This window comes from Diceros bicornis, chromosome 8 (assembly GCF_020826845.1).
Source record: "Diceros bicornis minor isolate mBicDic1 chromosome 8, mDicBic1.mat.cur, whole genome shotgun sequence".
Lineage (NCBI taxonomy): Eukaryota > Metazoa > Chordata > Mammalia > Perissodactyla > Rhinocerotidae > Diceros > Diceros bicornis.
The window spans coordinates 17,932,807-17,956,993 of NC_080747.1; positions in this window are offsets into that span (position 1 = coordinate 17,932,807).

Sequence of the window (24,187 nt, forward strand, 5' to 3'; positions counted from 1 at the left end):
TCAGAAAGTGCTTCCTAGAGGAAGTGACACCCCAGCTGGGTCTTAAATGAGTAGGAGACCTCCAGCTAAGAGGGGAAGAGGGACAGAAACAGACCAGGCAGAGGGAATGATATGCACTAATGCAGGGTTTCTCAATCTCGGAACTACTGACATTTGGGGCCAGATAATTCTTTTCTGCAAGGGAGGAGGGCTGTCCCGTGCATTGCAAAATATTTAGCTGCATCCTGCCTTCTATTCACTAGATGACAGTAGCACCCTCTCCCTCAGTTGTGGCAATCACAAATATCTCTGGACATTGTCAAATTTTACTCCTGGGGACAAAATTGCTCCTATTTGAGAACCACTGCACTAAGCATGGAAGAAAACACTAGAAGCAGGTTGGCATAGCTAGAGTGTAAATCACGAGACAGAGAGTGACTGGTGTTGGAGGTGGAGAAGTGGGCAAAGGCCAGAGCTTCAAAAGCCTGTCATGCCTTTCAGCTCTAGAAAGTAGTGTTTTCTCATTTTTCAAAAGAGAAATACTTTTCCCAGAAGATTGTGGTGAAGGCTAAATCAGATCACATATGTAAAGAACTTAGCACCATGCTTGTCACACATAACAAGAGATTTGTTCCCTCTCTGCTGCTCAGTTCCATTGTCCAGATTGAGAGTTAGGTTGAACTGAAGGGCAGTCAGAGGCCGAAGGGAACAGTGGGCAGGGCCTCTGAGGCAGGAACAATTAAGCCACATGCAGAGCTGACCACTGGAGAGCTGGACATGCTGCCACTTGGCCAATGGAAGCTTTAAGTCCTCCATCCCCACGACGCTGCCTTTACCCACCCCTGAGCTTATCTTCTCAGAACACCTGGCTCACATGCATTAGTCAGACATAATTCTTTGTCTAGTACTAATCTCATCGCAGCAAACAGCTACCCTGTTCCTTATATAGACATGACAGCTCATGGAAAAGAGGGGAGTAGACACAATAATAAATGGAAATTCTGGCCTTCAGGCTCTCCATATCAAGGGTGAGGAAAATAGCATCCCCTGCTCCTTCTGTCAGCAAAATCTCCCTCTCTCCATGCCAATAAGTTCAGGTCCCAGCTCAGGCATCACTTCCTCTCAGAAGCCTGTCCTGGTCACTTCCCGTCCCCATCAGAGCTTGATCTTCCCTTCTCTAAGCAACCCACAGCACTCGTGTACCCCTCTATTGTAGCCCTTAGCATGTTGTATTACAACTGATTTGTCAGTTGGTTTGTTCACTAGTCAATGACTTAAGAAACATGAAGGCAAGCATCCTGTATTTCTCAAATATTGATTAAATTAATGTGCCAAGACATAAAGCTCTAAGAAAGCATTTCAGATGCCGGTTGAATGTAACCAAGCAGAGATTTTAAAATAGGGCCTCCTTGCCCTCTCCATATGCCAATGTTTGCATGTGAATTACAGCCTAGCTAGCACACAAATTGTTTTCAGTTCTTTGTCTCAGATTTTTTAACCACCTATATTAGTTTCCTAGGGCTGCCATAACATACGGTAAAATTAAAACAACCTTGGTGACTTAAAGCGACAGAAATTTATTCTCTCACAGTTCTGGAGGCCAGAAGGCAGAAATCAGTATCACAGGGCCAAAATCAAGGTGTCGACATGGCCATGATCCCTCCAGAGGGTCTAGGGGAGATTCAGGTCCTTGTTTCTTCCAGCTTTGGTAACTGTGGGTATATCTGGGCTTGTGGCTGCATGACTCCAATCTCTGCCTCCATGGTTGCATTGCCTCCTTCTCTTCTCTGGGTGAGTCTCCTCTGTGTGTCTATTATAAGGACATTTGTCATTCAATTTAGGGCCAGGATAATCTAGCATGATCTCCTCATCTCAAGATCCTTAATAAATTACATCTGCAAAGACCCTTTTTCCAAAAAAGGTCACAGTCACATATTCTGGGGATTAGTCATGGACATAGATTTTTGGAGGCCACAACTCAAGCCTCTCTCCCATCCTTCACCCGTAGCGCGTTATTTAGAAACACAACTGGCTGCGGCCCCTTCCTGCAATATTTTAGCCTGTTGGAAACGAGCTTCGTATAGGTAGAATTAAATAGATAATGTGCATTCTTTTGAGCTTTCCATGGTTATGTTATGTAACATGTTTTTTTTAATAAGTATTTTTCTTTCCTCCAGCACGTTGTAGCAGAAAGAACACGCCTCAGAGTTAGGCATATGAGGATGGAGCCCTGAGTTTGCGCCTTATCGACAAGTCAGCTGCAGTTTTCTTATTTGTAAATCAAGAGCCTTGCATGATTTCATGGGTTTCTCTACCTCATTACCCATGTCTTCTTCCACTTAGTCTTCATAAGAAGCCTTCAAGGTGGGAACTATTGCAATACTGATTCTTAGAAATCAGAAAACTATGGTTTAATATTATTAAGCAATTTTCCCATTATCACAAAGCAGGTCAGTCTAAGGCATGGTGTTTGCTAGACTCCAAAATCTCTCCTTCCCACTAAACCACACAACCCATCTCTTCAGCCATATCTGGGACAGGAGGCTCTCTCTTTTATCCTGAATTACCCAAGTAAAATATTTCATCAGAGATCCAAATTCAAAATACCACACACACACATTCTCTATTCACAAAAGATTCTATGAATAATTAAAAATCAGTTTTCATTTGCTTGACACCAAGTGTTGACAGGCCTCTGAACAGGGGCCTGTGTCAGCATTCTTCAGAAGTCTTGCTGGTATCTGACAACTGCTTGCAGCTAAACAAACCTGCTGTCAAGAAGGCTAGGTTTGGTATAAAAGTTTCTGCAAAGGACAAACCTCTTTTCCTGGATTGTCAACCAAACCTCAAGAAGGCAGTGATTCTGTTATGACTATCTTCTGGAAGGTGCTGGCTTTTATTGATTTCATGCTTCGGCAAACCAATAGCCAACACTAGCTGAAGGCCAACGCTGCAGTGAAAGAAGAAAGAGAATAGTAATAAAAACTGTGCATTGAAAAGGAAGTTGCCCTCATCTGGTAAATGGGTATTTCCTCCAAGGAATAGATGTTTTGAAATATTTGGTCCTCCATATTCATCTGCAAAGTAATAATTCATTTTATGATTTTTATTCATTGTAGACCCAGTAAATGTCAATCAGAGATTCTGATTAGCAGAATTTCATCAGTATTTTCATTCTGAGTTAATGTACTTGTATCAAAAAGCCCCAGCTCCTAGCATCAAGGTCTAACACTGTCCTAGGTCTTAACATCTCAGAGGATGGGAAAGTCAGGATATGGGGGGGCAGGGAGAGGGCAGTGGTTGGTGAGATGAGGAAGGGGTAGGGAGAGGAAATCTTGAGCTCCCTCTAGAGGCTGGCGTGCTGACCCCTCACATCTGGGGCTCACAAATGGAAAACCACCATATTAGGCAGATTGGATGTCATTCTGGAGAAGGACCTGGACCAATGGCTGACTGCAGGGTTTAGGAGCTCTCAGGAGGAAGCTTGTGACCACCCTAGGGCAAAGCTAGTCTGTCACTGAGAAATGATAGGTTACACTTTTAATTTTCTCCACAGTCTGATGAGGCCAATGTTATGGAAGCAATCTGCACATAGAACATTTAGCTCTGATTTCACCCATGACCACAGGTTCACCCTTAGTATCCCAGGCCAGGCACCTAAGGTCACTCAGCTTCCTGGTCACAATGACCATCATTGCTCCTAAACACACATGGCTCACTCCCTCCCCTCCTTCAAGTCTTTGCTCAACTAGCACCTTCTCAATGACAATATTAAGTGACCACTCCCCCTCACCAAGGCATATATAATGTTCCTTATTCTCCTTTCCTTTTTCTTTGATCTGTAGTAATGGTAAGCTTCTGATATACCCTATAGTTTACTTATATGCTCTATTTATTTTCTATTTTTTATCTCCTCTGGTAGAATATGAGATCCATGAGGTCAGGGATCTTTGTCAGTTTTATTCATGATGGAAGCCAAGCACTTAAAACAGAGCCTGGCACATTGTGAAATCTCAACAAAATATTAAATAAATAATAATGAATAAATGAATGCAAACATCAACACAAAATGCCCGATATGGAAGATCTTGACCTTGAGAAATGGTGAATGGTAGAATTACATTCAGAGGATGATCTTTTTTTACTTATTTAGGGTGAAATATTTTTATTAATTTATTTCTTGTCACAGAAATGATGGTCAGTAACTCTGGGGAACCAGACATGTGGGGAAGAAAAAAAACAAGAAATGCCCCCCAGCAAGGCAGAGTCCACCCTACTTTTGTAGACTACCTATTTAGAGCCCAAACCTTGGAGTCAGCTTCTATAGGCTAAAGTTCTAACTACCACTTTCTTTCCTTTGCACGTGATAACTGAACTCTCTAGGTCTCAGTACCCCAATTTATATAATGAGGATAATAACAATATCAGGTTTGGGTAAGATAATCCATGGAAAGGCCTAGAACTCTGTCTATTAATTGCTATTATTATTATATATTTAAATTAAATTTAAAATACTTTTAGTTCATCTTGACCTGATAAACTTGCAGCTGATAGAACATTTCCATGTATCTATCAACAACTAACACCAACCACAAACACCCACCCATGACCCATGCTCATAGCAATTTCCTAGGACATTCCTAAATTATAGCCAATCAGTTCCTGAATCTGTCCCACCAACGTTCATGAATCTAATTTCTTACTGATGATCATGTTCTATCACTTTGGTCTCTCTAGCACTTAATGCTAAGTCAGATAACTCCATTGACTCTCCAAACTTAGACCAACTAAGTAGGATATGAAGCCAAAAGAGTACATCAAGATGCAAGTTTCAAGCTGTTGGGCTTAACCCTGGCCTAATCAACCCACCTGATTCTCCTTCACCAGAGGCCTTAAACAATCTCAAGCACAGAACTTGAATGTTGAATCCACCACTTTTTTCTTTGATGTTATACAAGATATTTACTCATTCATTCATACGCTCAATGTTCACTGAGCATTGTTTTATGTGTTTATGTATGGACATTAATGCCAGGATAAAAAAAATTTAATATACGAAAACAAAATAGACTGTGTAAATTATCCCCGAGACTTGTCATATATTCAATGACATGTAATACATTTTCTAGCATAGTCAATAGAAACTGGGTGACTGTACATCTTACTACCTGTGAATCAAAGTAATAAACTATCAAAGCAAAAGGTACATATACTAATTCAGATCAATAGAGCTTAAGGTGGCCGCAAACTTATTAAATGCCATGCCACCACTGCCTTTCTCATGAAGAAAGAATTGCCTAAGGAATATTAATAAATTTCCAAAATGAAAAATCTTATAGAAGGCTATACCTAACTGAGACATATATCATTCCTTTTACAATTCAGATTTTCAAATACATAAATGGGACAATAAATTTTGGAGGAAGCTATTTAATATGCAGTGGCATCAGTCCTTGCTCCCAGCATTCTCTGTCAGCGACAGTATCATCAATGCAAGTCCAAAGGATTGAGCTCTATTTTGATCTTTGGGAAAATCCAATTTTAGAACCACAAAAGTGAATTACTCTTTCCTTTTACCATTACCAGATATATATATATGTGTTTGATTTGATGTGATTAAATTACAATCCCTTGTTTTGTTATTCTCTCTCTCCTCTCAAATTGGATTTTTCTAAAGGATTCATTCTTTGTGAAATGCTTGCCACAGTGATGCTGCTTGGTGCACAGAGAGCTTTATGAGAGTTGTTCCTTTCAGCACTCTGATGACATACAACCAGTTGCATGGACAAGATTGCAGAAGCAAATGACTTGAGTCTGCAGGCTTGGAGGTAAAAGCATTTAATTATAGTTTTAGTTCAGAGTCTGAATTTCTTGGGGCCCATCCAAGGTTTCTACCTCAGTGTGGGCATCTATAAAATAGGTAAAGCACGACTCTTTATCTGTCCTCTCACAAGAAAATTATTACCCACATCAATTCCTATTCAGGAGTCCTGGCTCTGGCAAAGCCAGTTAGGTGGGAATAATGGTGTTTAAAATACAGTTTGAGATCTGGTGGTGAAATTTGCCAAATTAAACCATCATGATCATTAAATATAGAGAAAAGGCAATAGAATTAAGACAAGAATAATAATGGGCACCATTCATTAGGCACATTGCAAATGCCAGGCATTCTGCATGTTGCTTTACATAAGTCATTGTCAATCCCGCTGCCATCTTGCAAAGTATTTTTATTCCCACCTTTTTAAACAGATGAGCCAACTGAAATTCATAGATGTCAAATAGTTTGGCCAAGTTCCCACATATAATGAGTAGCAGAGCTTAAGATTAAATCCAGCTTTACCTCTGGCTCTTATAAACAAGCTATAGCTACATAATTGTCTTGAGATTTAGAAGAATTTAGGGAGAAGTGGTGGGCTTCCATGCCCTTTACAGGTATCTGAACATCTTAGGTGATTAGCAGGGTGTGTGTCCGTCTGTCTGTTTGTAAAACGCCAACTCACACATTCCTTTCTTCTCCGTTATGAGTCATTTCCTAAATCACAGCACATTTTTAGCCATCTTTGGGTTCTTTCACAAAACATGGGGCTTAGTCCACTGGTCTCAGTGTGCTGCTCCTGGTGTCAGCTCTTCTTGTATGTTCAACAGAGATTATCACTCCCCTTCTATGTCATAGTTCCAGAGTCTCTGGTAGCCATAACCTTCCAAAAGCAATGGAAGTAACCATTTTTGAGGCCTTTGTGTCCATATTTGATTTTTTTTAACTTCTGGTAAGAATGTAGCACTGGAGAATGAGCAATCCAGTAGCTAGGCAGCCACTTGCTTTCCTCCCAACACACTGCACTCTTTGCTAGCTCTTAGCCTTTGCCCATGCTGTTTTCGCCACCTGAAATCTGTCTTCCCCTTTCTCTATCTGGTGAAATTGCATTCATTCTTCATGGCCAAGGTCAAATATCACAACTTCTAGAAAGCTTTCTCTAAATTTCCCTGATAAAATTAATCTCTTTTCTGTGTTTCTGTTAATATGTTATACTTTAATATGAACATTTAGCATCTGTTTGAGTAGAATAGTCATGTTCATCTCGCCTGTTGTAACACATCCCTGTATTCCCTGCACCTAATACAGGGCTTGGCACATGATAGCAACTCAATAAGCCTTCACTGGATTGCACTGACAAATGACCTCATATTTGCAAATTTTAGAGATCGGAAGAATGGTGTGTCAATGATCATACTGGATACACTGAAAAGGATACTTTGGGAAGTAAATACTGAATTAGATTTGTTTCAACTTCTATGTAAGGATTTTCTAGAGAAAAAATTCCAAAGAGATTGAAGAAAGAGAAACAGAGATAACCAAGGCTGAGATGGGCAGGAGCAAGGATAAAGCAATGAGGCAAAGAAATGGAAATTCCATGCATGCCATGTAAGTTCGCTTTGGATCAAGGTTCTTCTCTGTAGCTTTGACTACACATTCGTACAATGCTTGGCAGTTCACAAAATATTTATTGAAAGAATCATCTGATGCAAGAAGTATGACTCCCCTTTGAAAACAAAGAACTGAGTCTTAGAAAATTGATTAAAGGTCATATATCAAAAGTCATATGATTGGTTAGAGGTTGAGCTGAAACTAGAACCTAGGTGTTTTTTTAAGTCTATCTCTGTGCTCTTTGCATTACAGCATATGCACTGTCAATCAACAACTTTCACTTGGCAGTTGGCCTCAGCTCACTCTTCTCCTTCATTATCCCTTTTTTATCACTTTTTCCAATTCCCTTCCCTCACTTTTCTCCCTGAAGTCCCTGCACAGACTCTTTTAGATTGTCACTGTAAAGAAAGAGCACTGTAAACAATGCCAGGTGCTCTGCCTTGCCTTAAATCATTAAACCCTGAGTCTGCAGCAGGAAAGTGATTATTGGCAGCAAATTGGTCTTTTCAGATACACCTGTTCATACAGAAAACCATCACTCCTGGGAGAATCACCCTAAAATATTGACGGCTCTACTTTCAGTGTTCTCCAAGGTACTGCCATTTAATGCATTTGAGGAAAAAAGTTCTGTTTGCTAATAGTATTTCATGTCTACTGCTCTATAGCTCTACAAATTTCAAGTCAACAAAAATACATTGAGCATCTAATATGGGTCATGCCCTGTTCTGAACAGGGAAGATTCTCCAGGTTAAATGAAACACGTAGTTTCACTGTAGTCTTCTGTGAAGACACTGCCATCACTGTAGTCTTAAGAATAATGTGTTATAATACAATGTAAGGTGAAGTTATGCATCACAGTGAGCAGAATGGTACTACTACCAGTTTATGGTTTCCTTCAGCCATTTCAAAGCCACTAACCTGAACAGTCACTCCTCTGTCCCTTCCTAGGCAACATTCCTTTTTATTGTCCACAACAGTACAAACCTTCACTCTCTCCAAGTCTCTTACCTAACACCTTGGTCCAAAGACCTAGTCTATCACCTCTTAGAGAAAGTTCAAAAAGTCCCTCAACCTTCTGAGCACTGTTACCCCATCCACTGTGCCAGCACAGACTTACCTATGTCCTTTCCCTCCTTATCTTCTGCTCTCCCACCTCAGCAGAAGCAGTATTTCTCCTCTCATTGGCATCCCGTGTCCTCTTACTTCTCCAAGATCTCAGGAGAGATAGCCTCCATCTGTCTTGTCTACCCAACATTTTCCACCATCCCTTGTTCTTTGCTTTTAGCAAATAAATAGACACAAGTCTCTCTCATCCTCATGGTACTCAAGTCAGAAACCTAAGTCATCCTTGACTCTTCTCTCTACTTCGACATACAATCAGTCACCATATTTATAGATTCAAACTCCTAAAGATATCTTACATCCACCCCCGTCCTAACTCATTGCCACTGCCTCAGTTCAAGCCAGCATCCTTTCTTACAAGGGTTATTCCAGTAGCCTCCTGACTAGTCCTCTCTTGTTCTATTCTTACTTCTTTCCAATCCAGTAGACACCATGCTTCCAGCGAGCTTTCTAAAATCTGAAACTAATGATGCTACTACTCTGCTTAACATCTTTTCCTGGCTTCCTCTTGCCTGTATAATAAAGTTAGATTCTTTTGCATAATGCACAAGACTTTTCCAAATCTGCCTACTACCTACCTGGCCAGCTTCTGCCTCCTGCACTTGGCATTCCAGCCTTCTTAAATTTCTTTGTTTCCTCTCACACCTCTATCTTTTTGTTCATGTTCCCCCTCTGCCTAAAACACATCACTCCTCCCATATTCTTGCCTTGACAAGTCCATTTCCTTCAAAAACCCTTCAAGAACATTTCCCCAACTTCCATGAGTTCCCTCCCACATGCTCAAACACACATTGACGGAGTGGTGTGTAATGTCAAACGTTGAGGGAAACCAGAAAAGGAAAGTAATTTCACCTGTTAAAATACTGTTTGTTTTAGGTACTTCAAACAGAGTCAGTCCATGTGTTATTTGGGGGCCTGTTTATTTGAACATCTAGCAGTAAATTATTACAACCTCCACTCATTTTCCTTTTTGATACAAAACTCCTGTTTATATGAAACCAAATTTTCATGTCAGGAGGAGTTGCTTCGGGAATTCCAGTTGCAAAGCACAGCAGGTGCAGCCGGCTCTGGGAAAAGAACAGCCACAGGCAGTTGATCGTGAGTCTCTGCTTTTCTGTAAGCAAAGCCAGATGCCACCGTTGTCGGTTCGTGACAGGTAAACTGCAAATAAAGTAAAGCATCACACAGGCCACATGAGGTATCAAAGCTTTTATTGAGGCTGAGGTTCTTCAGTCTTCAGTAGAAAATGTGCACCTGTTTTCCAACAGGAATGAATAAAGACATATCAATCCTCTTTCTGGATCATAAAAAATTCACCCAATCATACATAATCTGTCCACTAGCAGCCTCTGTCCTAATCTAGATTCTGATTGTTACAGAGCTAAGCCAACAATGGTGCACTGCAGAGCTTGTGGCCTTGGGAATCCATCTGCCTGGACTGTTTCAGGCACTTACTGGCTACGTGGCATGAGCACATTCCTTGACCTCTTGGTCATCTTCTTCTCCAGTTTCTTCTGAGCCTTCTGCCATTCAAGTCTAGCTCCAACACCTGAATTAGGTGACTGTTGACCACCCACAGGCATTCCCTTCCTGAATCCTTTAGAAGTACCTACCTCATTCTGCTCATCAATAAGAGAGGAATAATGAAGATAATAATATCTACCTCATGGAGTTGCTGCAAAGATTAAATAACATACGCAAAATTCCTGGCACACGTTAAATGTCCAATAAATGATATTAACAGTTCTCTCATTGTTAAATGACAAAATCTAACAGATTCTATTAAGAAGGAAATGCTCTTTTTTGATACGTTTTTCCTCACATTTCACCCCTCTCCTAAATTTTACCTCCTACCACTGTTCTTTTGATAACACAGTGGAGCTTCATTGGGCACCTTGGTGGAAAAGGTTTTTGGACTGATACAGTCAATTTTACCACTGAGATCTTTTTTAATCCCAATGTTTTTTCAATAATTTTAATTTCCAGAGGAAGATCTCAAGTCCTTGCCTTTATATTTCAGGAAAAGTTCCCAGCCCAAGATTTGGTTGACTCCTTCAGTCTTCCCATTGGGAGATGGCTGGTCAAGAGTGCACAGAAGTTTCACGCCATCACATTGGGCACTCAGGTCTTGGAGGAATTTCTTCACAAAAATTATTGTCCAGCCTGTGAATAAAGGAAAATACCCAGCACTTGCCAGATGGAGAAGTCAGCAGAACTTACCTTGGTGCTTTCTTTAAAAACTTCATTGAGGTCCTTAGTACCTAAAGGAAAACTTTAAGTTGATCAAAACCGCATAAGATATTCCAAAGTAACAGGGAAAAATGACTCTGGTGTTTATTTTGATCTGGTCACTTCAAAAAAAAAAAAAAAGGGAGGAGATTTCAACGTTTTATTTGCTTTATAAAATTTCACTTTTTACTTATTTGTATATCAATGCTAAAAATCTATCAGGAATTAACATACATGGACAAATGCAATATCAGCTACAGATGGAGAGATAGAAATATATACATATACACACGAATATAGTATTTAGGATGGGATGAAATCAGAGGAAACATTTTCTAGTTTCTTTTTGTAAGACTTTGAATGGTTTTTGAACATGTAGGATCTATTCTGTTACACTGTGTTTTGTATCTCCTGCTCTTTTGTTTTTCTCAAGTTTGTTTCATCATATTCCCTTAAGAAAGAGTAGCCTGTGAGTTCACAAGTTAAAAGAAAATTGTCAAGAAGGTGAGTAATTTCTTATGTAGGAACCAGGGACTGAGTTCAATGCTTCACGTGTACAACCCCAGTTAACCCTAATGTAAGCTATTATCCTCATTTTATGGGTACAAGTGAAATAAGACAGCTAAAAACAGGCACTTTTCACTTCACAGAGCTGCCTCATTCTATAACATTCTTGCCTCTAAATTTCACAATGTCAACTCTTACATTTTTCTTCTCTTAGCACTTATTTTCCATTCCCTTAATGGGTTTGAGTGTTTTTCTCTCAGATGTTCCTAGAGTCTTCAGGTCTATCCAGAACTTGAATCTCTCTCTCTCTCTCACATGCATGAGTGTACACACACCTGTACACACACACACACACACACACACACACACTTGTTGAGTATAGATCTAGAATTCCTCATTCATTCCACAAATATATTCAACATTGCACTTTGCAGGGGTAACAGATATTAAAGAAATATATCAAACAAAAATCATTTTATTACAGTTGTAACAAATGCTAGAGTAGAACGCAGGGTATGAAATGACAGCTCCTAAGATGGGGACCTAACGTCAAAATTGAGAAGAAGAGAACTAAGATATTATCTCTGTTAAGGACATATTGCAGTGACCCCTGTGGGCAGATCCACTTGCTTCCTGAAGGTGTGAATTAATTCCCCTCTCCCTTGCTTTCTGACTGCCTGATGCAACTGTACCTTTTCGCTCCGTGATACCTTGTCCTCCATGCCGGACCAAAGGTTACAGAAACCTCAAAGTTTTTGAGGGTTCAACGGGTGCCTGGACTCATGACGCATCCTCCTAAGCTACTTTCTTAACATATGTATTTTTAACCTATGGCTATGTGGTGTTGGATTTCTATCGTAAATATCTTCCTTTCTCTTGATTACTCTTACTTGTTAAATGGGCACTATAAAAATTGACATAGGAGGGTTTTTATTATTACTTGTGATTCCACCTTTTAGCTCATATTTATTCATTGTCTCAATTATAAAATGTATTTTGGACACCTACTATGTGCCAGGCATGGTCTTACCTACTGGATATATAGCTGGGAACAGAACACGCTTGACCTCAGCCTTCTTGGAGCTTACATACTCGACTGATTCTTTGTTGCTGTATGATTCCTCAAATATTTACTAAAGTTTTAAAAAATGCCTAGCACTGTGAAAGATGCAGAGGCAGCAGAAAATAACATCTCTGCCCCTGCAGAATGCACATTCTTATGAGGGAAACAAGATTTGGGACACAAAACAACACATGAGAGTATACCATCAAAAAAGGAAATGGATGCAGAGTGAGTGTCCAGGGGAGAAGTCTTTGAGGAGATGAGGTTTGAAAAGTGCTTTGAAGGAAAAATCAGCTTGGATAAGTCATTAGAAGAGAGGAGGCCATCCAGGGTGGAAATGATAGAGGACAACCTAAAAAGGTTGGAGAGAGGACGGCAAAGAGACAGGATGATCTAGATTGCAAGCTTACCGAAAATAAGGGAAGGTGGAGCCTAAGTGCTAAAACAAGTTATTGAGAATTGTTTTGACAGATAATGCAAAGCTCTTCTTTTCATGGTACACGAAGAGTTCTTGGCTCTCTTTATAATCATTTTTATGCTGCAAATACTATTTTTGAAAATGTATTTGCATTTGGAGGGCAAAGAAATAAGAGGCAAGGAGACAGAGGAGGACATATTAACTTGATTTAGGTGTGATGATGTCTGTACAAGTGTACCCAACAGGACTAGAAGAAGAAATGAATCCAAGAGATAATACACAAGCCTGTGCTACAGTCTGAACAGAAGGGATGAGGGCATGATGGAAAGGAATATAGGGGATGGAATGTGGGAGATGAGGGAGTGAAAGAAAGACACAGTAAATAGCAGAGGAGTCTTGGCTAAGTTGAGGTTTGTTGAATTTTATTTGATGGTGGAGCTTTTGCATGAAAATGTCCTGTGGTCACTTAAAACCATGGGTCTGGTGCTTGGGCATGAAGTCTAACCTGGACATCGGGGTGACATTTGAACAGAAGTAATTGTGCAACTATGCCAACAGATGATCTCCATGGATGCAGAGACAAACCCAAACCCTCAGAAGCCAAAAAAGTTAGCAATAACTAATTATCTACTAGAAATAAGAAAATAGATCATTAGACTTCAGATGATAAGAACGTCTATGCCATTGACATCAGACATTTATTATGGTTATAAATTTCTTGGGAAAACGTAAATGCTAATTTGAAAAAAGAAAAACATCCTCTTCATGAAGTCGTCCACATTCTAATTCTGCAGCGTCTAGAGAGTTCAACACTGTTGGCTTGGAAGAGGCCAGATTCCATAATTACCTGACAAATTCTTATGATTCCTGGGAAAAGGGTGAACTCCTTATAAAGACAATGAGAAGATGGAAGCTGATTTATTTCCAATAGCTCCACAAATCATAAGAAAACTTGAAAGATTCAATTAAGAACAGAAACGGCCCCCAGACAATTTAATAAATGCAGGGTTTTTTTGCAGATTCTTGTCCCTGTTAGCTCGAGGCCCCCTATGTTAAAATTTTAGTGACGGATAATTAAATGAGCTTTTATTTCCGAGACTCTTGCAAATGATTTGTGATCTTGTCAATGAGTGTGTTCCACATATACCAATGTATTTTCCAGTGAACTCTCATGAACCCCTTCCCAATTACAAAAAAATAACCTCCACAAAAGAATTTAAATTTTAAATTGCAATTTCACTTTTAAAAATACCAGACAGTGAAGGTACAATTGGAAAGATATAATCCATGTGATAACTTCTGAATGTAGACACCAGTTCTGACACTCAAAACTTTTTAAAAATCACAACATATTCCAAGTGTTAGTACTGTCTTAGTCTGGCTGCATTGAGTGAAGCATATTTCATACTATGCCTGTTTATCAGGAAGTTATTCCTAATTGGAATATTAGCCATGGTATTGCTAGTTCCTTATCTTTAAATTTCTCTCTCAATAGGCAATTTGGGAACAAACAATAGCATATACTTTTAAACTCTCACTCCGCCATATTGCTCTGACAAGCTCTTGACTAATTCCAATGTCATCTTTCCTCTGAAATCTTTCATTCATCCATTCAACAAATATCTAATGAAAAGTGCTAGGTGCATAGATATGAACAAGACAGAAGAGGTCCTTGATCTTACGAAGCTTCCATCTGTGAGTGTGAGTGTGTGTGTGCGCGCGTGTGCGCACGCAGAGGGCAAGGGTGAGGAGGGATTGTGAAGAAAAGGTAAAGAAATGATAGATCAAGACAATTTCAGATATTGGTAAGTACTGTGAAGGAGAGAAAAGAAAGAGTGAATTGATAGAGAGTAAGGAGATGACTTCTTCCATTAATATAACCTGTAGCATCTAAGATAGTGCACTAATTGTACATTTCACCCCCTATAAAGCAGAACTGACAGAAAAGGGAAGGAGATAAGGAAGGAAAGGAAGGCATGGGACAAATCATGTTGGGCCTTGTTGGTCTTGGTTGGATGTTGGGTTTAATTTTAAGGGTAATGTGAAGTCACTGAAAGACTTTAAGCAGTAGAATGACATGATTTGATTTGTATTTTTAAATGATCATATTTACTTCTGTGAGAAGAATGCATTGTAGGGCAAAAATGGAAGCAGGGAGACCAGTGAAACTGGTTACAGAAGACAACCAGAGGAGATTGGACAGCAGCTTGACTTTAGGGGATAACAGTGAGGATAAAGAAGACTTGTCAGGTTTAAAATACAGTTTAGGGGGTGGGTTTTGCTGGACCAGCTGATAGAATGAATGTAGGGGTGCAAAGAAAGTATTGATTCATGGATGACGCCTAGGTTTTTGGCTTCACCAACTGGGAAGATTGAAGGAGGAACAGGTTGTTTGGGGGAGCTGCAGCAGGAAATCAAGATCCCTCCCCAACTCTCTCTTCCATAGCAGTGGTAGCCACGTTAACACCTTAAACACACCTTTGTTGCTGTGTGTACCATGTTTTAATGTAACTTGTATGCTTAATAGATTTTGAATCCCTGGAAAGTAAGGATCTTGTTTTATTCATATCCCAGATACAATCAAAGGGTCTGGCACATAGTAGGTACTCAGAATATACTTATTCAATACCCACATGAACTGAGGTAAAATCTTTCAAGTCCAATTGCTTGAATTTTTGGAAAAGTAGTGTTTTGCATAATTAAGTACAGCCGTCTACCTTGATTTATGAACTACTTTATTCACACTGGAAAATACATGTCATATAAAATAAAAAGAGCTACGGTTGTGATTTAAATGTGTCACAATTAAAAGAAACCTCTATTTATATGTAAAACAGATTGTATTTTATGTAGAGAATAAATCAAATAAGTTGTTTATGAACAGGAAATCTTTGGAGACTTGCAGGGCTTATAGTCTCTCTGAATTTAGTAGGGTTTCAATACATATCTATTTAATAAATGGAATTGAATGTAATAGAGTATTTTACCTAAAAGCCTTCATTGGTCTATAAAAATTATATATAAGCAGAATACTTTAGAATAAACTATTAAAATCTTGGGAGGATTTAAATTTAATATCTTGGGAGAGAGAGCCATTGATATTTAAAAGCCCTAGTAACAGATTAACAGTCACTTTTCATGTGAATGGACCACCAGACATTGTCGTTTCTGGGACTGGACCGCATTTGCTATTTCAGTATGGTATTCATTCCATGTAACTTAACTGCTTTTGTTGTTGTTGCTTCCTTATATCTCACACTTATAGAAAAATGAACTGTTTAAACCACAAAATCCCAGATGGTTCAGCCAATAGGTATAAAAAGGAATGTGATCCTGAAATAAAACATTAAGTCAGTTTTTGATGAATGGGAAGAGAAGTTTTGATGTAGCATGCAGCCTTGAGCTTTTTCCTTTCCTAAGGCAGAGGGTTCTATAAAATCCCCACCCACACAACGACTACCAAAAAGCCCAGAGAGAAACCATTCTCTGATTGCAGTACAGAACACATTGGGTAAATGCTGGTCTTCCTTCACGTCAGTATCACAGTAGCTAATAAACAGGAAACTACAGAAACACAAGAGCTAAGATGGAGAAACAGGGCTGATGAGGATGTGGTGGTTTATAGTCGGAAATGTGAGCAAACCCAGGCTGTGAATTCCACATTTCCTGTCTGTCAGGACCTGACTGATCTGTCATTGAGTAGTGTGGGCCACAGAAAAGGATGATAATAAGTAGAGCAACAACAATAATAAACAATAGTATTACTCATACAAACTTTTAATAAACATGATCTCTATGACACACACATCATCATAAGCTAAAATTTATCATTAATTCCCACAACCATCCCAAAAGGTAAATTTATTATCCCCACTTTTAGCTGAAGAAAGTGCAATTCAAAAACGGTTGAGAACCTTTTTCAAAACTATATTTCTAGTAAGCAGCAGGCCAGAATCCAAAGCCAAGCACATGTGGATCCACATACACCACCCTGAACAGGTGAATGACACAGAAACAGGTGACATCCGAGGGCCCCGTCAAGAATCAGAATAGAAACAAGTCCCTTAGCCTCATCTGTTAAGGGTTTTATCAGTTCTTAGGGAGAAGAATTGATTTAACCCAAGAAGTACACCACACTGAGAATAAGCATTTGACAGAGAACTCATGATTTTTCATTTATTTATTTATTTAGTAAATATAGCTTCTTTCTAAGTACAGGTTCAGTTCTGCCCAACTAATCCTTACTGTCTTTATAATGTACCAAGCAAACCACCATTTGGGGTATTATTGAGAAATATACCTGGTGCGAATTAACCCATCTTATCATGGCAGTCAGGTTTCCCATTCCCAGAGGGGCAAACCAGGGAAGTGGACCTCTCTAGAAGATGTTACCTGAACAGGGTCCATTGCTACCTGAGTGTGCCACACATTAGAATAGGCAAAATTATCCTAACTCCCCCCTCATAAAAATAACAATAAAACCTTAAATGTCTGCAGCACTTGGCATCTATGTATATATGTTTGCACCAATATAGTTTCTGTGGGCTTGCATTCTCTAAGTGTATTTCTGGTCCATTTTTTGGGTACTCTGTGAGGGTGGGCTATGTGAGCATCACGAAGTCCAGCATTTACTGTAGTTCAAATATAATACTTTTACAGAACCTTTTAGCTCTTACAATTTATGACCATAAATGACTGATTGTGTGCTCAGTAACTTTCTATGTACCCCGGAGTGATGAGAAGTTTTTCTTAGAGTTACAATCATGTTAGTGAATAAAAATTAAAATATAAGAGAAAGTTAATATTAAAGTTAAAATATTAAAAAATAAGAGAAAGTACGAAGAAAAACTGAATTCTTTGATAATAAGAAAATGAAATATAGGAGTTTAAAGAAAGGAGAGGAATTATCAGGAAAGAAATGATTTGTAAAAGCAGTGAAGATCAACTTGGCTGTGAAAAATGTGTTGGGATTGGTGATGTTACAAGGATATCAACGCTAACGAGCAGCTACTATGCACCTGGCACCATTCTAGGCACTTCATGTAATTTCTCATAGTCAAATCTCACAAGGTAGTTACTAGTATTCCATTTTATAGACGATGATATTGAAGTTGTGAGAGAATGTATTACCTTGCCCAATGGTCATATAATGAACAAGAGGCATTCAAATATTCGGACTCAAATCTAAATATCTCAAAATCCTGTGGCATTTCCAGTATGCCATAGGAGGGACCACTACATCGTGGCCAGGGTTATAACCCGAGGAAACTGTACTCTGGAGCTTCTCTCTGTTCTCAGGGGTGCCAGACTTTGCAATGTGTCCTTTGCCAGAAAAATCTTCTTCCCACTTTTCCCTTGGTCAATTTCCAACTTGTCCTTCAAGTTTCAGTTTAAACATCAATTCATCAAGAAGTGAAGCATGGAAAAAGCATGGAGAGACAGAAGGTTCCCTGAACCTCCAAGGTGGATTAATCGCCCCTCTCATAGCCATCTGCACCTTCACAACTATATCAGGATTAGCCTCAGCTAAAAGCTCTGACCTGTGATTTACTGGTCTCTGAAATCTCCCTGTCCTCTTACCCCTCAGCTTTTCCCATCAGTACTAAAAAGCCAGGTAAAAAATTAGACTTGATGGGGCCCAGCCCCGTGGCGCAGCGGTTAAGTGCGCGCGCTCCACTGCTGGCGGCCCAGGTTCGGATCCCGGGCACGCACCAACGCACCGCTTGCCAGGCCATGCTGTGGTGGCGTCCCATATAAAGTGGAGGAAGATGAGCATGGATGTTAGCCCAGGGCCAGTCTTCCTCAGCAAAAAAAGAGGAGGATTGGCATGGATGTTAGCTCAGGGCTGATCTTTCTCACAAAAAAAAAAAAAAATTAGGCTTGATGGAGAAGGCAGCATCCTCGATCTGACCTTGTCTGCCAGAAATTTCAACACGAGGTTTTGGGAAAAGGTTTGGGACCACAGTCTTGCTAAGAAACCTCTTTAGAGCCACCTGTTAACTGTTTCCATTTGGAGTACAGAGCTCTCAGAGTACAGTACTGTACCTCAAATTACCGAATACTGTGATTTAGTATTTAATCTGCAGGAAGAAAGCCTCCCCAAGCAGAGCTATGTTCCTGTCTTTCTCCGCTTGCAGATTGGCTGCCTCTGGCCTCAGTCCATCTCTCTCGCAGGACTGTGCTGAAATAAGCAACAAGAACACACACCCACATTCTGAGTAGTTTCATTTTCCCTAAAGCTGCAGGCTCAGTCAGCGTGTGGTCAACTTTCAAAGGTATCACAAGTATCAGTTACATTAACTTTCACCACAGCATACAAGGGTCACCAGCATATTTGCCCTCACCTTTCACCACCTGGCTGCTAAGCCAGTACCCCATTTTTACGTTCTTTTAAATCCAGGAACCCAATTCAAAGGGTGAAATTCTGAATGAGGAGTATGTTGGGGATGGGGAGGGGGGAAGTACTATGGAAATCAATTAAAGCAAGTTTTTTGCCTCAAATCTGTTATTAACTATTGTGAATAATCTGAAGTGCTTTATGCAAAATAGTCCTTAAGAATAATGAACACTACTATTCAGTATGTTTTTTTCATGATCTTCCAATGTTTTTTCTATCATATTATCAAAAGTCCTTCCATACATTCCATATATTTTCCCAAAATTGTTGTAGACCGCAAGCCCCAAGTTCTTTCCCTGCTGACAATTCACAGCCGCCCCTTGGAAGATGAGGCTGTGAACTGCCTTCATTCCCGGGCGCTGTCCTGGCTCCTGGTGTTCACCGCTCCAATCCTGGCTCTTCTGCAATGCCCCTCAAGCCCCACAGTTACCCTGTACTAGAAGCCTGGAGTTTAAAGCCAAATCAGTTAAAACTCTAGCTTTTCACTTGGGTCTTGAGAGTGATCTCAGGCCTTTATGAATGTGTATGTGTGTTCCCCTGATATTCAAATGAAAACGGATAATATTCTTGCGTGTGTGTGTCTGTGTGTTTTCTGAAATGCAGCAGACACTCAATAAATATTTGTTGATAGAATGAATGAATCTCTTAATTATGTCTTAATTACAGCCGGGATGCCAAAGGAACAGATTCGAGCATTTGACCTATTCCTTCTCCTTCCAGACAATGTGGGTTGACTTTTCCTTTTCATAGGTATGTAGGTAGATAGATAGACAATTGATATACAGATAGATAATAGATAGATACATACATAATTGATTGACTAATAGAATGAGAGACAGGCACGTGTGTGGGGGGCTGATCTGATAGACTAAATCTGGGTTTGGGTCATCCTGAATGAAAATCTATTTTGGTGCCAGTGAGGCTCCTGAGATTGTTTCTTCTCTCACCTGTCGTTCCCTTTAAGCCATTTGACTCTTGTCTGCTTCTTTCTTCTTCAAAGCAGCAGGCAGCTGTAGCAGCTCCTCTGGAAACTCGGCCTGCTGTTTCATGGACTCGTTTATCCTCTCTCTGCTTTTCTCCCCAGCTGCTTCCCACCTCCTGCTCCCTGACTCACTCTGCCATTACGACAAAGGCCCGGAGCATTCTGTGACGTTTCCTTTCAGAGGGCCAAGCTGGGTTCCTGAGTTTACCAAGGAGGTCACTCCAGCTTGGCGAGTGCTGCAGAGAGCAAACCACAAATGCCAACTCACAAATGAGGTTTCCGTCCAAGGCTGGTCATGTTCAGCCCCTCCCACTGTCAAACACGCACTCTCACTTCCAAAGAAACACCAGGCAGAGGTCCTGATGCTTATGATCCTGTGGGTTCCGGAGCAAGCAAGGGGAAAACACTGTGAACCAACAATGAAAGTCCCTGACCCCAGAGCTGATTCCCCGCTGAGGGCAACAGTTCAGGAACTCTCTGCTCCTCCCAGTACTTGACGTTACGTCAATGATGGATTTATTCTCTTTGACAGGCACCTTAGTGAGAACTCAATTAGACTGGTTTCTTCTAACACGTAGCTATTCTCATCTTCATGGAATCAAGGAATTTTGTTTAAGAAGGAGAATAAAAAACAATTGGGGGATATGGAGTATTTGAGGAAGAAAGTTGGAAAAGTCTTGGTAAGACTAATACAGTTCCTTACCAGGGGATGTGGGAAATAGGAATCTAGATCATTCTAGTCTTGGTGAGACGGCTCTAACACTCGCAGAGGGTGACAAGAGAGAGGGAAACGTATCTTCTCACTATCTCTAAAGGAGTTTTTTTCAAAATCAAATAAACCTCATTTCTCATTATTTCTATTCAGGTTCTCCTTCACTCACTCCACTCCAGCCTCAGTGACATTCCTCCACTGCCCCAGACATGTCACCTTCCTTTGCATCAGATCACCACGAGACTCACCCCTCACACTGTTAAGTCTCTACACAAACGTCGCCTTCTCATGAGGGCTTTCTTTATCCCACCCCCACCTCCAAAAATTCCCTAAGCCCCTTTACTAACTTATCTTTCTCTTTATCACTTATTGCCATCTAACATATATATTACACATTTTACTTACTTATAAACAGAGTTCCATCTGTTTTGCCCCCACTGTAGCTCCAGAGCCTGGAGACGTGCCTGGTCAGAGCAGACTCCCACTAAGCATTTGTGGACAGAACGTATAAATGAATAAACGAATGACAGCCTGGCTGCCAACAGAACCCTTCCAGGATTTGACCTATTCCCTCTCCCTTCAGACAATGTGGTCTGACTCTTCTTTTTTATGTTCATCAGAAGCAAAAGTAAACATCCTGATCACTATTACTAACACAAAAAGAGGTGTCACTTTCACGAGGATCTCAGAGTTATACTGGACACACCAAGAGAAGGTACGGCTGTAAATAGGGTTTGTCAGTCTGGGCATGTGACAGATTCCACAAACTAGCAAGGATGAGGTCTTGAAGTCACCTGCACACTGCACTTTAGACGCCAGAGTGCTGCCCGCCACTCCTGCAGCATTTCACTGCAGATACCACAGGTGGGCATGAGAGAGAGGAGAGAATTCGAATTCCCGTGGTGCTGGGTTGCCACACTGCTGTGCAGCACAATCACCTGTGTGGCTGCTGCACCTGAAACCTACCTGCCGGGAGTATGATTTCCTCCTTTGAAAAATGTTTAGGGGTGATGTCAATCCCCAGACAGGACTGAGATCCAGCGGTTTCGGGAAACAGTAGATCCCTGTTCTTTACTTTGCCCGCATTTCCTCCCCAATGTCTCTCTAGCTTGAGAATCAGCACAATTTCCCTGTGTGCAGGTGTGTGCTCGTGTGTAGGTGTGCCAGGCATACGAAGCACACCTGTGCCTGTTGCAGGGAAACTGCCAAGGATAAATGTCCGACTTTTCAAAATTTTGCTGAGTGTGGGCCCAGAGCCTGGGAAAGTGGGTTAAACCATTTATAAGTTTCCTTTTACGAGAGAAGACATTCATTCTCATTTCCAAACAATAAGGTCACAAAAGAATTTTTGAAATAAAATTGGTTTATAATTTAGGAATTGCCTATAAAACCAGAGATTTAAATTTTTAAACACAAGGTAAAACACAGATCATATTGGCAAAGCCGTGTTCTGACAGGTATACTAGGTAATTTATGAACTGTTTACTTTGGGTTTATTGAAATACGGACAGAAGATGTGGCAAACAGCTTGTGTTTCCCAATGCATCATAAGAGCTCCAGCAATAGTAGCTGTATTTTAAGAATGACAAAGGCCAAAGGCTGTGGTTAATGTCTGACATGGAAAATCTAAGACACCATGGGGGTAGTCTTAAAACCACACTTTAGAAAGATTTCAAAATTTTGCCCCTTTTAGTGTCTTAGATGTAAGTAGGTAGTTTTATTCTTTGCTTTCCATTTCTTTTTTGGTCCTAAGTGTGATCGCCTGTGAATCTGTACTACTCATCTACATTTCTGAAGCAACGCTAAGGGACTCTGAGGATGCCTACTCCTTCTTTCCAGGTGTGTTATTTGCACTAAAGGAAAGAGGTCGTCTCAGCAGCATTCAAGTCTACAGCCATAATAAACACATCAGATATCGTCCTTGCAGCCCACTCCTACAGTTGCAGGCATCCACACAGGGAACTGGCCGGGTGCAGAATCACGGAAGAAGCATCAGAATTATGACTAGGAGCTGATCTTCTTTCTCACTGTCTTTTCTTCCATCATAGATGTTTACGCCTCATCATCATCACAGGGCTCCACAAGACCCTTCTCAACTTGTTAATTTTCCCTTCACCCTGTTCCCTCCTTTGTCTGATCCCTGCATCTCTAATGTGTATGTGTCCTTGGACATATATGTACCCTTGTAAGATTATACGGGTTGGTTTATGTGGATATATGGTCTTACTTTATATAACTGTATTGACCTATAAATCTGGTTCTTGCTTTATTATTTTCCACTCAACAATATACTTTCAAGAGGTACATAGTCAGCTGCATGTAACACCCTGATGCTTCTAAATGCTACATAATATGTCTCTGTATGCACCTGCCTCGTTTTACTTATTCTTTCTCCAGCGAAGGTTTCCTCCAGTTTCTCACTACCATGACCAGTGATGAGTAAACATCCTTAGACATGTTGAAGAGGAGTCTATAACCAAGAACAGGGTTGTGGGAGTTTTAGGGTCCACACATAGACTATTTCATGAGGAATCGCCAGATTTGTCTTCCCAATGTTTCTACCAGTTTACACTTTCTCCGGCAGAGTATGAGGATTCCTATTTCACTACCATTACCAATGTTTGTGGTTATCCTAATTTCTAATTCTTACCAATCTGAGGAGCATAAAGGATCATATCATCACTGTTTTAATTTACATTTCTCGATTATGAGTGAGGGTAAGTATCTCTCACACTAAGACATTTAGTTTTCCCTGTTTGTGAATTACCCAATTCATATCCATTCTTTTCTATTTTGTTTTATTTTAATTGTAGGTCAAGATACATTTCTATTATGTTCTAGATAATAATCCCTTGGTTTTTAATGTTGCAAATATGGTTCCCAGTTTGTCAGTTGTTTGTTACCTTCAGTGTCCTTCACTGACAAAATTCTTTAATTTTGATGTAGTCACAATCCAACCCATTTTTTTTGAGATATCTTAAATTTTTTTTTTACATTTGTACATTTGCTTCACAAAAATATGTCCACAACATATTGGTAACGAAAATAAGTAAGTTATAAAACAGTATGTATACTATGCTCTCATTTATGTAAAATGATTCATAAGATCGGTAACCAGCATGCCCTCTTCATTGGCTTCATATAAAATACAGTCATATTGCTTTTACTGTTCAAATTATGATAACGCCAATCCTATTCTGCTCTATTTATCAGAAAATACAGTTTTCCTTCTTGGGTCTCCTGCCCCAAGATTCCTCAATGACATTCCTCAATGTCCATTTTGTTGATCTTTTCACAAAACCAACTCTTGGTTTCACTGATTATTTTCCCTACTGTTTTTCTAATCTCTCTT